The sequence below is a fragment of the Aptenodytes patagonicus genome, chromosome 12, assembly GCF_965638725.1.
Source record: "Aptenodytes patagonicus chromosome 12, bAptPat1.pri.cur, whole genome shotgun sequence".
Classification (NCBI taxonomy): Eukaryota; Metazoa; Chordata; class Aves; order Sphenisciformes; family Spheniscidae; genus Aptenodytes; species Aptenodytes patagonicus.
In genome coordinates, this window is record NC_134960.1 from 22397438 (window position 1) to 22401943 (window position 4506).

A 4506-nucleotide genomic window follows, 5' to 3' on the forward strand; every position below is an offset into this window, starting at 1 on the left:
AGCAGGACCTGCCTTGCATAAACCCATGATGTCGGGACAGCTCTAAGTGCAATGTGCATCGATTTCATGCTGTGAGAGAGCAACCCAAATGCTGACGAGCACAGCTCTGTAATGGGTGATATCTAACGCATAGGACACTTCGGGGTTCTTTGGTTAGGGGTTTCTTTGGTTGAAAAGGAGGCTTACAGGGCTTTGGTAAAGTTGATGCTGCTGATGCAAGTATGAAAAGAACATCAAAACTGGTCAGCGTATGTCATGACAATTCACGGGCGAGGAATGCAGTCCACAACCTGGGGGAAAGGGGGAGCAGGAAAAGAAAATTCCTGTTTCTGACACCTGCCTTGGGTGACACTCCTCTCCCTGAACGCTTTATGCTACGAACTACAGTATCAGCACACTTAGAGGAAAAATAAAAAGGAAAGTCCCTATTGCTTTCCCTACTTTCATAATGCCACTGTTGAGAGAACCAAAAGGCAGGAATTACACCACGGGGAGAGAGAACCCTGAAGGCCCAGTTGTCACCTTCCATCCCCTCTCTTCCAGAGGAGAATCACAGGGGAGGACGAGGACACCGTTTTGGACAAGAAACCACAGCTGATTCCAGCACGGACTGCACTCAGCCACGGTAACAAGGCAGGAAGTAGGGCCGGGGGGGCACTGTCACCACCACAGCCTGCGTCTCTTGCACTCCTCCAGCAAGCTCGGGTGGAAACGCCACACACCAGCAAGCAAGAGCGTCTGCAAAGCTCATGCCGTGGCACCTCTCCTCGCAATCGGCAGTGCTTTTCTTCTGCGGGAGAACAACTCCCACCCAGAGCAGCAAACCTCCGCTGCGGACGGTAACTGCTGCCGGCTGCGGCAATACCTGCATCTCTTCCCCACGCCGAAGCAAGAGCCGAGGGGCTCCGGCGAGGACGCGAAGGCAGGTGCAAGGGTCCCATCAACACCCTTAAGCACCCGCCAAGCACCCACCGCCCGCAGGCCCCGCCGCCCGAGCACGGCTCCCACCACCGCCTGCCCAGGGGGCGGGAGGGAAGGGCGGGAAGGGGCGAGAAGGGGCGAGAAGGGGCGAGAAAGGGAGGGCCACTGACCGTGTCCAGGAGAGCGGGCGGCTCCGGCTGCGTCTCCTTCGCCGCGGGGCCGGGCGGCGGCGGCAGCGGGAAGTTGGGGCTGAAAACCATCAGGTCGCTCTTGCCCGCGCCGTCCGCCACGCACAGGCTCCGGCTCTGGCGCTGCGAGTACGACCAGCTCCCCACCTCGCTGGCGCACACCAGCGTCGCCGGCCCGCGCCCCGACAGCACGGCCGCCCGCGGCGCCCACCGCGACGCCCCGTACAGCACCACCGCCAGCAGGAACAGGCTCGACACCGCGCAGATCGCCACCACCAGCCACACGTTCGTCGCCGCCGCCGCCGCTGCCGCCGCCGCCGCCGCGCCGCCCTCCGCGCCCGCCGCCGGACGCAGCCCCGCCCCCGACGACGACGACGACGACGGCGAGCCCGCGGCCGCCAGCGCCGCCTCGCCGCCCTCCACCAGCGACACGCTCAGCGTGGCCGTGGCCGAGCGCGCCGGCTCCCCGTGGTCCCGCACCACGATCACCAGCCTCTGCCGCGGGCCGTCCGCCTCCTCCAGCGCCCGCGCCGTGCTCACCTCGCCGCTGTACAGCCCCACGCGGAACGGGCCCTTCCCCCGCGGCTCCCACAGCTCGTACCGCAGCCACGCGTTGTAGCCCGAGTCCGCGTCCACCGCGCGGATCTTCGCCACCACCTGCCCCGCCGGCGCCCCCCACGCCGCCCACGCCCACAACGCCCCCGACGAGCCCGGCCCCGACGCCGACGAGCCCGCGGCCCCGGGCCCCGGCCCGCCGCCCGCAGGCGCCAGCAGCGCCGGCGCGTTGTCGTTCTCGTCCACCACGAACAGCTGCACCGTGGCGTTGCCGCACAGCGGCGGCTCCCCCGCGTCCACCGCCCGCACCTCGAACTGCAGCACCTGCAGCTCCTCGTAGTCCAACGGCTGCAGCGCCCACAGGCGCCCGCTCTCCGCGTCCACCGACACGTAGCTCGACGCCGCACGCCACCCCACGCCCGCCGCCGCCGCCGCGCCCCCGCCGCCGCCCTCCGCCACCGAGTAGCTCACGCGCCCGTTGCCCGCCTCGTCCGGGTCCCGCGCCCACAGCCGCGCCAGCTCCGCGCCCGCCGCGTTGTTCTCCCGCGCCAGCACCGTGTACACGGCCTGCGCGAACGCCGGCGCGTTGTCGTTCACGTCCGACACCGGCACCCGCACCCCGCGGCTGGCGCGCAGCGGCGGCGCCCCGCCGTCCTCCGCCCGCACCTCCACCTCGTACTCCGGCACCCGCTCCCGGTCCAGCGCCTCCCGCAGCACCAGCGAGTACGAGCCCGCGAACGTCGCCACCAGCCCGAACGGCGCCGCCGGCCACACCGCGCACCGCACCCGCCCGTTCGCCCCCGAGTCCCGGTCCGACACGCTCAGCAGCGCCACCACCGTCCCCACCGCCGCGTCCTCCGGCACCGGCACCGACAGCGACGTCACCCACACCTCCGGCGCGTTGTCGTTCACGTCCACCACCTCCACCACCACCTTGCAGTGGCCCGACAGCGGGGGGTTTCCCTGATCTGCCGCATCAACTTGCAGGCGATAGAGACCAACATCCTCGAAGTCTACGTCCCCCTTAAGACGGATCTCTCCGCTGTTTCTGTCGATCTCGAAAACGTCTCTGCCATCCTGAGGGAACAAGTGCTGGAGAGAATACGAGATATTCCCGTTCGTCCCCTCATCCAAATCCGTGGCGTTTACTCTGATCACTAAAGTGCCGCGTTCCGTATTTTCTGGCAGCTGCACTTTGTACACCGACTGGTTGAACTGCGGCGCGTTGTCGTTGGCGTCCAGCACCGAGATCACCAGCTCCACCGTGCCCGTCAGCGACGGACGGCCCCCGTCCCTCGCCGTCAGCAACAACCGGTGCACGGGAACCGTCTCCCGGTCCAGCGGTTTCGCGAGCACCAGGAATAAGGAGTCACCTTCCTCCTCGTTTTTTTGCAAATCCAGAGAGAACTGCTCGCTGGGGCTGAGCGTATAGGAGAGCTGCGCGTTGGCTCCCACATCTGCGTCCGACGCGCCCTCCAGCGGGAACCGAGACCCGGGAGGGTTGTTCTCCGGTAAACTCAGGTTTCTCCGGGCGGCGGGGAAGAGCGGGGCGTTGTCGTTGATGTCGGTGACCTCCAGCTCCACGTGGAAGACGCGCAGCGGCCGCTCCACCAGCACCTCCAGGCGCAGGGCGCAGGGCGCGCTCTTCCCGCACAGCTCCTCCCGGTCCAGCCGCGAGCTCACCACCAGCGCCCCGCTCGCCCCGCTCACCTCCACGCTCGCCCGCCGGCCCTGCGCCACCAGCCGCAGCCGACGCGCCTCCGGCTCGCCCGCCTCCAGGCCCAGGTCCTGCGCCAGCCGGCCCACCACCGTCCCGGCCTTGGCTTCCTCCGGCACCGAGTAGCGCACCTGCCCGCCGCCCAGCGCCCAGGCCGCCTGCAGCACCAGCACCCGCACCACGGGACCCCAGCACACGCCCATCGCCGCCGCCGCCGCCGGCACCCGACCGGGCCCCGCACGGCTCCCCGCCGCCGCCCGGACGCACCGGCTCTCCTGCCCGCCCCGCGCCGCCCCCCCGCGCTCACAGCCGGGCTCTCCGCCGCACCGGGGCGGAGCCGCCTCGCCGCGGAGCCGCCGTTTCTGAGCCTGCAGCGACACCGTGTGCTGCTCCGCCGCCTCACACGCTCCCCACCGTCGCCCGCGCCGCCGGCCCCGCGCCGGTCATCCCCTCGCTCCTCTCTTCCTTCCGTCCTCCTCTTCCCTTTTCTTCTTTCTTTCTTTTGTTCCTCTCTTTCCTTCTCTCTTTATTCCTTTTTTCGTGACTACTTGCTCTTTACTTGCACAGATTCCTTCCCTCCCTTCTTCCTTTCTCTTCCTTCCTTTCTCCTTCTTCCTTCCTTCCTTCCGTTATCTTTCTTCGGTTCTCTCTTTCTTCCTTTCATTTCCCTACTTTTTTCTCCTTCTCTTTCTGCTTTCTTCTCGTCCTTCTTCTTTTCGTTCTTGCCCTGCCGTGCACGATTCCTTACTCCCCTTTCCCTTCTCTTTCCGTCCTTCTCTCTTCTTTAACCCCTCCCCAGTCGCCTCCGGCGCCGCGGCGGAGACCATCCAAGACGGAGCCATCAGCGCTAATTACGGGGCATCAGCGCTAATTACGGGGCATCAGCGCCGGAGCGCGGTGCTCTAACCAGCGGGGGGGCTGTTAGGGACCACCTCCGTTCAGCGTCTAGAGGTAATGCCGGTGCGGTCTGGTCATCTTGTCTATCGCTTCTTCCTTCCTTCCATACTTCCTTCCATACTTCCTGCCTTCCCTGCTGTTCTTTCTTCCTTCCTCCCTTGCTTTTTACTTCCGCAGGTTCCTGCCTTGCCTTTTCCCTTTCCTTCTGAGGTTCTTCTGCAAGATAAC

The 4506-nt window shown here is 66.2% G+C and overlaps 1 pseudogene; it reads right to left on the reverse strand.

Annotated features, from left to right (window-relative positions):
- Positions 1-263: 263 nt before the first annotated feature.
- Positions 264-3584, reverse strand: LOC143166263 (protocadherin alpha-6 pseudogene; annotated as a pseudogene).
- Positions 3585-4506: the final 922 nt, after the last annotated feature.